The sequence below is a fragment of the Lemur catta genome, chromosome X (genome assembly GCF_020740605.2).
Source record: "Lemur catta isolate mLemCat1 chromosome X, mLemCat1.pri, whole genome shotgun sequence".
In the NCBI taxonomy this organism is placed as follows: Eukaryota; Metazoa; Chordata; class Mammalia; order Primates; family Lemuridae; genus Lemur; species Lemur catta.
The window spans coordinates 72,449,308-72,459,853 of NC_059155.1; positions in this window are offsets into that span (position 1 = coordinate 72,449,308).

A 10,546-nucleotide genomic window follows, 5' to 3' on the forward strand; every position below is an offset into this window, starting at 1 on the left:
AGCCAGAAGGGGCCCCACCGAGCTCACTGTGAGTTCTCTGCGTGGGCCTGGGGGTGTCTGAGGCAAAAAAAAAAAAAGCTGTGAAAAACCTCAAAGCACCGTCTCCCGGCAACGCACGAAACACCGTAACCGCCTGGTGTCCCAAATCAGAGGAAGCCTGTCTTGGTGATATCCTTCCCCGAAGGCACGCGGCAGCCCCGCAGCCCTGCAGCCGGAGCGGGCAGAGCGCCCCGTTTTTGCCAACATTAGGGTGATTATTGCCCTGCGCAGCCTCCCGGCCGTTGAGAGCTGCCCGCAGCCCTGTCCGTTCTGTGTATGTGTTAGCAAGTTCCCAGACGCTCCTCCGGGCTCTTCCCCTGTCCGGCTTCGAGTAAAAGGAGAACACATTTCTATTTACTCACACAAATTTGTTTTTTTTAAAAAAAAAAACGATGGGAAACTATAGTTCTGGTCTTGGCAGAGTGTGGAGAGAGGGAGGAGCCCAGCAAAGCAAGAGCCTTGATGCCACCTCTGATTTTCCCAGGGAGGAGGGCAAAGATGTCTCTCTCTCTCTGTCTCTCTCTCTGTCTCTCTCTCTCTGATTTCTGAGATACCTGCTTTCCACAGACGCAGCCCATTTCATGGTGGATCTGACACCTCATCCTCCTCACTGGCCTCTTGTCTTAATCCATCCAGGCTGCAATAAAAGTCACTCCAGACAGGCAGCTGATAAACAACAGACATGCATTGCTCCCAGCTCTGGAGGCTGGAAGTCCAGGATCCCGGCGTGGCAGAGGCTGTGTCTGGTGGGGACTCACTTCCTGGTTCATAGATGGCGCCTTCTCGCTGTGTCCTCACATGGTGGAAGGGGCGAGGGAGCTCTCTGGGGTCCCTTTTATAAGGACACTGGTCCCACCCATGAGGCTCCACCCTCACGACCTCATCCCCTCCCCAAGACCCCACCTCCTACCACCATCACCTTGGGGGGGTGAGGGTTGCAACATAGGAATTTGAGGATGACACATTCAGACCACAGCACCCCTAGAACTTAGATGACAAAACTTTCAATCCTTAGCAGAACTAGTTTGCTTCTAGGTGTGGGGGCCACAGACCACGGGTGGGTGAAATTAAAGACTTGTTGTTAATTTTGTTGGGTGGGAAGAGATGCTGTAGGTTTTTTGTTAACAAGAAATCTTTATCTGTGAAATATATATATATATATGCAAGTCTTCGCAGGCGAAATGTTACTATGTCTGATGCTTGCTTTAAAGTACTCACCAAAATCATGCATGCACACACATATGTACATGTGTGCTTGCACATATACATACAGACATGCATACTTCGGGGCACTGGATGAAAAAAGTTGCAGAATATTGATTACAGAGGATGGTAGAAGCTAGATGAGGAGAACACAAGGTTTCAGCACATCAGTCTGTTTATAACACTTTTGCCATATCTGCAAATATAAGGGGGAAAAATGTGTTCTATTGGCAAATGCCCCGGGAAGACATTGCTCTGTGCAAGATGAGTTCCTGGATGCTGCAAACCCTGTTGCCTCAGAATTGTTGAGTAGGGAGGGAGCACAGGTTCCCAATCACGCTGTTGCTCATTTATTCTTTTCTTTTTTTTTTTTTTTTGAGACAGAGTCTCGCTCTGTTGCCTGGTCTAGAGTGAGTGCCGTGGCATCAGCCTAGCTCATAGCAACCTCAGACTCCTGGGCTTAAGTGATCCTCCTGCCTCAGCCTCCCGAGTAGCTGGGACTACAGGCATGCGCCACCATGCCCGGCTAATTTTTTCTCTATATATTTTTAGTTGGCCAGATCATTTCTTTCTATTTTTATTAGAGACGGGGTCTCGCTCTTGCTCAGGCTGGTCTCGAACTCCTGACCTCGAGCGATCCACCTGCCTCGGCCTCCAGAGTGCTGGGATTATAGGCGTGAGCCACCGCGCCCGGCCTCATTTATTCTTTTTTAACAGCTGCACTGAAGTGTCATCTCCATATTGTAACATGTGCCCATTTCAAGGGTGCGGTGCAGGTGGTGCCTTTGTGGGATCCGTGTGGGAGCGTCCATCGGGTTCTGAGCCTTGTCACCGCCGGGCGGATTTGCAACCTGGCAGTGACCATCTTCTGTCAAACACTCACCTGTGACTCTTAATCCTATAATCATTCTGCTGGTTTTACGTGAAAAAAAAAAAAAAAAAAAAAAAAAACTATAGACAGGATTAAAATTACCCCATAGGAAGCCAGATTTTGGTCAAATGATCCCCAAAACGGGCTGAAATAGTCTGCATTTGGGTCGCATGGGGCCGTGAACACCCGTCTTCTTTTTCCGGAGAGGATGACTCAGGGAAAGCCCTTCAAAGATCCACCAAGACGACTTGAGAATTTTGCTGTTACTCAACCAAACACAGATGCCACCCGGGTCGGGATTGCTGTGAAAACTCTTCCCCTTCTGTGCTCGGCTTGGTGACGTCTGCTCTGTGTTTGGAAATCCACGCTGTTCCGCAAGGCCAAACGGATTCTTTAGTGCTGTTTAAAATACCTCTCGGGGAGGCATGGATGTAAGATAAGTGGTGTGGAGGGAGGTCTCTAAAGAGGAGCAGATGTTGAATGAAGACAGTGAGGCTGTTTTTATTTTTATTTTGTAAATGTTTTTCTTTTTAATTATTTTGCATACATAATAGTTGTCCATAGGAGGTTGTGTTTAAGTAGAAGTCTCTGGAACTCTTGCAGTCCTGCTCTATGTGGGACAAATCCCAGCCTCTCCCAAGAATGAGCTTGTTTATCCCAACCCAGTGCTGTAGGTATTGGGCCCATTTTACAGAGCAAGAAACTGAGGCCTCTCAAAGAGAGGTCACGCAATTTATCCAGGGTCCCGGAGCCAGGCAGTAGGATAACCAGGCCGGTCCTAGAACCCAGTCCCAATGCCTGCAGGAACGCGGTGCGGCTGTATAGTCAATTCTTACCCAAAGAACCAAAAGTCAGAGGATGAATTGCTAACTTGAGGGTTATCCGGACCCACCCAGCCCATTTCCTGCTTTTGTGATTCACCTTTCTGAGTCATTTTACTGTCATAAAGATCTTCCCAGATAGAGTGTAAGGAAAAATGAGATTAAAACTCCAGCCGACCCATGCGTTCCCCAGCTCCTCAGCAATTCCGAGGACAGAAGGAAGCGGAAACTTCTCGTGGAAATGAGACAATTATCCCCTGGGTGCTGCAGGAGTTGGGGAAGCGGTGAAGTTCCAGCCCAGTCTGGGAAGTGCTGACCGTGTCCTAAGACACCGATGTAGGTTCCCTGATTGTCACGACTGGACTTCGGGGGGACGTACCACAATGTTCACAGGAAGGCGGGAGGAGGTGCGGGTGTTGGGGGCAGATTCGCACGGTCTCTACAACTCTCCTGTAAACCTGCAACTGCTGCAAAAGAAACAGTCTGTTTGTTAAAAACTGAGACACAGGTGTGGCTGAGGCTCCGCTCTGGACAAGGGCGCTCTGACCTCATCTAACACTTTCGGAGGCTGTGTGTGTGGAAATGGCACAGCGATTGATTCTCAAAGGTATTGATCCTTTAGTAAATGTTTTTGAAACAGGTATTTAAAAAAAAAAAAAAAACCTACGGGCTGGGCGCAGTGGCTCAAGTCTATAATCCCTGCACTTTGGGAGGCAGAGGTGGGAGGATTGCTTGAAGCCAGGAGTTCTAGACCAGCCTGGGCAACGTAGCAAGACCCCGTCTCCCTAATTTTAAAAATTAGCCGGGCGTGGCAGTGAACACCTGCAGTCCCAGCTACTGGGGAGGCTGAGGCGGGAGGATGGCTTGAGCCCAGGAGGTGGAGGCTGCAGTGAGCTATGATGACGCCACGGCACTCCAGCTTGGGTGGCAGAGGGAGACCCTGTCTCAAAAAACAACAAAGGTAGAAGTAAGAATGGAGTCAAAATATATCCTGTATCATGCGTACATACATGTGTAGCATGCACATAGGTGTGCATACACAGACATACATCAGTTTACACGCATACATGTATATTAATCTCCTGGGGCAGCCATAACACATTGCTCGACCTCAGTGGCTCACAGAGATAGACATGTGTCCTCTCCCAGTTCTGTGGGTGCTCATGGGGGCACGACCCTCCCCACCCCGGGGTCTCGGACTTCAGCCTCCGGAGCTGGGAGAGGATGAGCAACTGTTGTTTTAAGCTCCCCAGTTTGGGGTCACTTACGGCAGCCCCAGGGCACTCACACAGGCCCCAGTCCGCTCTGAGGTTCGACACCCACGGGGGATTCCTCCCATCCCGAAGCAGAGTGAAGTCGGGGGGCCGGGGGTGTGGACAAAGCAGAAGCCCAGCCCGGGGCAGCCCCGCTGCACACACGGTTCTCGAGCCCTGGGGACTCCCCCCCCCATGGCCAGCACACACTTGTTGGCCATGGCCCCTCCTGCCCTACAGATGTGGGAGCTCCAGCCACCCCAGGGCCCCGACCCTGCTGTCTCCCACCCCCAGCCCACTCGGGGGTCATGGTGGCCACACGCTCCCCACCATCGGGCTCTCAGAGCACCTCCCCGACAATGGGACTTAACACAGAGCCCACCGACGCCATCGCTGTCAGCCCAGTAGGGGTTGGGGCTGGGCTTAGGGTTAGGGTTAAGGTTTAGGGTTAGGGTTGGGGTTAGGGTTAGGGTTGGGGTTAGGGTTAAGGTTTAGGGTTAAGGGTTGGGGTAGTGGTAGGGTTAGGAGAAGGGGTAGGTGTAGGATTAGGGTTAAAGGTTAGGGGAAATAGGGTTAAGGGTTAGGGTTGGGGTAGAGGTTGGGTAAGGGTAGAGGCAGGGATAGGATTATGGTTAAGGGGTATGGTTAAGGGCTAGGGGTACAGTTAGGGTTAGGGTTAAGGGTTAGGGGTACGGTTAGGGTTAGGGTTAACAGGTAAGGTTAAGGGGTAGGGCTATGGTTAGGATTAAGGGGTAGGGGTACAGCTAGGGTTAGGGTTAAGGGGTAGGGGTACAGTTAGGGTTAGGGTTAAGGGGTAGGGTTAAGGGGTAGGGTTGGGGTAGGGGTAGGGTTGGGGTCTGGGCACGGGGGTCTCAATCCCTCTAGGAACCCGATCGCAGTCGCAGGATCCCTCCGCCCCAGACGCACACTCCGCCCAGCCCCTGTGCTTCCATCCCGGAAAGAACACTGAGTCCAGCTTTTAATTTTTTCTTTTACGTTCTGCACCTGACATTTATTAAGTGGTGCATGAACAGGAACAAATGATGGAGTCTTCTGCCACCCCACTCCTTTATGGCTGGCAGCGGTTGACCACCGGCCACGTCAGGAGGTTTAATCTGGAGTCCCGTCCTGGCTGGGCATGCGGCGACGAGATTTTCCGTCACCCCCAGGGTGTGGTCCCCCACTCTTTAAGGAAGAGTGGAAGGCAGGGCCTTCCCCATGGGCTGTACCCCGGCTTGCCTCCTCCCTTGCTCTGTGCCGGGCCCGAGCTGCCGTCCTCACTCATGGGGGACTGTCGCCCCGACATGCACAACCCTTGGGGTCCCACGAATGAAACGCAGGAAGCGATCGCCGGGAGGTTTGGGGACACAGCAGCCCCACACCACGCCCCACCTCACAGCGGAGTTCTAGCCCTGGTTGCAAAGACGAGCGGGCTCGCAGGGCCGCGGCGCTGTGCGGGGCTGGGCTCCCCTTGCACAGAGGGGAGGGGGCTCACACCCCGGCCGGCGTGAGACGCTCGGCGCCGCGAGTTAAAATGCACGTTCCGGGCATCGTGCCAGAAATCCGGATTCAGTGGATTCGGCGCGAGGCCGTGGAGACAGTATTCTCCCCGCGTTTGACACGGCCATTCTCACGTGGGTCTGTCTGGACAGACACCACCGCACGTCCGCAGAGCCGAGATGCTACGACGCTTGTTTTAGCAAGTGTCCTTTATTCTTATAATATTTAGAGGCCAAATGTCAGCTTCTTAATTTTAGTTGAAGTAAAATCCACGTATCAAAAAATTTACCATTTTAAAATGAACAGTTCATCCTAGCACTCTGGGAGGCCGAGGCGGGCGGATCGTTTGAGCTCAGGAGTTCGAGACCAGCCTGAGCAAGAGTGAGACCCCGTCTCTACTAAAAATAGAAAGAAATTAGCTGGACAACTAAAAATATATAGAAAAAATTAGCCGGGCATGGTGGCGCATGCCTGTAGTCTCAGCTACTCGGGAGGCTGAGGCGGGAGGATCGCTTAAGCCCAGGAGTTTGAGGTTGCTGTGAGCGAGGCTGACCCCATGGCACTCACTCTAGCCTGGGCAACAGAGTGAGATTCTGTCTCAAAAAAATAAGTAAATAAAAATAAAATAAAATAAACAGTTCAGGGACATTTGGTATATTCACAATGTTGTCAAACCATCATCCTCTCTAGTTCCAGAAGGTTCTCAGCACCCCGAAAAGAGACCTTGTCCCCATTAGCCGTCCCTCCCCATCCGCCTCTCCAGCCCCTGACAACCATTAATCCACGTTGTGCCTCCATAAATTAGCCTGTTCTGGACATTTCATAGAAATGGAATTATATGGTATCTGGTCTTCTGTGTGTGTCTGGCTTCTGTCACGGACCGTCCTGTCTTCAAGGTCCCTGCACATTGCAGCAGGGGTCACAGCCCCATCCTTTTCATGGCTGCGTAATATTCCACCATGTGGAAGAACCAACGTCTGTTTATCCACCCAGCCCTCGGTGCTCACTTGGGTTTCTCCCACCTTTCAGCTCTTGTGAACAGTGCTGCTTTGCACACGCATGTGCAACTTGTTCTTTGAGTCCCTGTTTTCAATTTTTCTGGGTGTCTAGTGGCAGTGGGACCACAGAGACGGGGCTGGTAGCCAGGCCCCCACATCCACAGATAGGAAGTGAGGATGACATTTTGCTCCAAGGTCCCAAGCCCAGGTCTCTCACAACAAGCTCCTGAAAGTCCCCAACTGTCCACATGGTCCCATGAGAAATTGCAAATGGAAGATGAGGGGCCCCCAACACAGATGGAAAAGGCCACTGAGTCCCATTTAGGAAGCATGACTTGTTTGCAAAATTCCTTGGACGGGTCACTCAGTCCTGTGTGCAAAGTCCATGCTGAGAATCCAGTTCAGCCTTCCTCGGCCCCCCAAGTGTTCCCCTAAAATTCGTGCACTGGAACCTTAACCCCCAGGACCTCAGACTGCAGCTGTGTTTGGAGACGGGTCTTTAAGGAGGTGATTAAGGTAAAATGAGGTCACTAGGGTGGGCCCTGATCCGACAGGACTGGTGTCCTTATAAGCCGAGGAGATGAGGACACAGACAGGCACAGAGGGATGACCCCGTGAGGACACAGGGAGAAGACGGCATCTACACGCCCAGGAGAGAGGCCTCGGGAGGGACCAGCCCTGAGACGCCTGGATCTGGGACTTCCAGCCCCCAGGACGGGAGAGAATAAATGTCTGTGGTTTAAGCCACCCAGTCTGTGGGACTCTGTTATGAGTGACCAGCATAGACACACCCCTACAACCATCTCTCTGTAATGTCCTTTTCTCCTTGAGGCAGAATCACACACTTTACTGTTCAAGGGTTCTCAAATGCATGCATGTGTGTAGGTTTTGTGCAACGCACTTGCCAAAAAACTAGGGAGGTCCTGCCCCCCAGGGGACACTGGGTGATGTCTGCAGACATCTCTGGCTGTCACAACTGCAGTGGCTGCTGCTGGCACCTGGTGGGTGGGGCCCAGGGATGCTGCTCTATACCCCGCGGTGCACAGGACCCCCCAGCCAGACAGTCCCCCAGCCCCCAATGTCCTCAGTGCCAAGGTTAAGAACCCCTGGTCTAAAGGGACAACAGGCCCATGTGGGCGGGGACCACACCCCACGCAGCCTTTCACACCCTCTGTCCTGGGGAACTGCCTGGAGCCTACGGGGCAGCGGTCGGTTCACCCCACCCCGAATCCTCACGGCGGACGTGCTGCGAACACAGCTCGGACCCTGAAACTGCTCCCCACACCCCTGTTCATGGCAACCAAGAAGGAACCCCCAAGGCGGCCCTCACCTGAACAGAGGGTCGTGCACGTGTGCCCCCCTGTTCGACGAGTCCGAGGAAACAATTCGAGACACATCCAAGGGGCTCCGTGGAGTCCCACCTGCTCGGATAGAAGTCTGGTCACGGCAAAGCCAGTTTCTCTTATTGCACGGATGACAGCCCAAAGGGAGATGAGCTTTCGACGCTCAAGAACATTTGCACAAAAGTCAACAGTTTCACAAACAGCCTTCAGTGGTCAAAGATCATCAATCTTACCCCCAGCACGTGCGGACCCCCGGGTCCCCCATTTCTTTACCGAGAGCAGCACACCTGGTCTTGGCCACAAACTCCACGCACAGCACTGCTGGGCAGCCTGAAACCTGGTGAGCAACTTTAACCCACTGAAGCGTGACCCTTCCTACCTCGAATGTATTAAGGAAATCTGGTGTCAGCGACCCTCACTGCCGGCCAGCGGTTAGCAAAGAAGGCTATTTTCGGGTCTGAACTTGCATTTCGCCATTGCTCCTGGTGCCTGGGAACATAGCATTTCCCATCTGGTCCCCTGGGCTTCGTGGCTGCAGAGTGGTCAGCCGGCCGCGAGGACTTCCTGAGGCTGCAACTCCAGCCGGGAGGAAGGCGCTGGGCTGCCTGTGTTTCTGTCCACCATTCGTTAGTCGCTGGTTGCACACAGACGCTGGGAATGAAAGAAAGAAATGAGAAAGAGAGATCTCCGGGAACTCCCAGCGCATCAGGAAAACCTGCTCTATAAATAAACACCTATATGAGAGGAAGGACATCGGACACGATATTTTCATAAACCAGTCTTCGGGGGAGCTTAGCTTGCCCACTACACAGGACAAGTCACCTCGTAGCTTCAGAAGGAAATGAAATACACACTCCAGACGATGAAAATAGCTTTTCGTTGCATGGCGGGAGATTTCACTGGGGAATTTTGTGAGTCAGCTTCACTGGGTCATGGGGCGCCCATAGGTTTCATGAAATATTATTTCTGGGTGTGTCCACAAGGGTATTTCTGGAAGAGGTTTGCTATTTGCAGACTGAGTTTATAGTATATATAACATATAACAATATTTATACTATATATATTTTATATTGTATTTAAGTCTCTCTCTCTTTTTTATTTTTTTATTTTTATTTTTTTATTGTTAGACAGTCTTGCTCTGTTGCCTGGGCTAGAGTGCCGTGGCATCAGCCTAGCTCACTGCAACCTCTAACTCCTGGGCTCAAGCGATCCTGCTGCCTCAGCCTCCCGAGTACCTGGGACTACAGGTGCACACCATGACACTCAGCTAATTTTTCTATTTTTAGTAGAGACGGGGTCTCGCTCTTGCTCAGGCTGGTCTCGAACTCCTGGCCTCAAGCAATCCTCCTGCCTCGGCCTCCCAGAGTGCTGGGATTACAGGCGTGAGCCACCGTGCCCGGCCCAAATCCGTTTTATGTATATATCACTACCTGATATATAAACTACACATAATATTTAATTATATTATTTATAATTTTATATTATAAATCTCTTCTATGTTACATATATATGTGTGCATGTATATGTTTTTGGTTCTGTTTCTCTGAAAACCCTAATATAAAGATATGAACAAAGTCACAAGACAAATGACAGACACGTGTTCAGAGTTAACTCACAGAGTGGACCAAAGTTCCTCTTGGAAAAACAGAAACAATAAGAAAACAGAGCGTGGACTCAAGAGAGTAAAGTGCACACTAGGGGAGGGGACAGCCCAGGTGGTTTTATTGACATATGGTCCAGTCTGTAAAATTGTGGTCTCCCTCTATTGCTTCAAAACTAACAGTTATTCCTCCAAATATCTGAAATCCCAGTGTCTGTGCTGTCAGGATTTTTTTCATTTTTTTAAAACTCTCAGTATTGAAATATAGATATCAAAGGCTTGACGTTTTTTTTTTCCATTTATTTGACTCTAACTTCTCTCAGTACCGTTTTTCCTTTTCCCCAGAAAGTGTTGCTCGTAGTCTGTTAGATTTACTTCTGGGTACAGTTTTTTAACATTTTATTAGAAATGATTAGATTCAGAAAGGCTGGGAAAATGGTGCCTGGAATCCCCAGGCCACCCCGGGATTACCCAGAGCACGTGGAGTTTGATCTGATCGCAGTTGTCAACGCGGTCCGCGCCCCCCACAGCCCGCAGCGCGCAGGGAGGGGCCCCCAGCCCCGGACACGGGGGCGTCTGTGGGACGGGGGCGCAGGCGAGACCACCCGGACGCCCTGGACTCACTGTGCCCACGGGGATCCCTCATGTCCACGGCCAATGCCACCTTCAGGGACCCCCATGTCTGCGCCCCCCACAGCGCCCACAGGAGCCCCCCAGGACTGCACCCCAACTCCCCCGGGAACCCCCATGTCAGTGACACCCCCACTGCACGCGCGGGGATCCCCTCATGTCTGTGCCCCCTACCACCTGCAGGGACCCCCATGTCTGCGCCCCCCACAGCACCCACAGGAGCCCCCCAGGACTGCACCCCAACTCCCGCAGGGACCCCTCCATGTTTGCTTCCCCAGTGTCCACGGG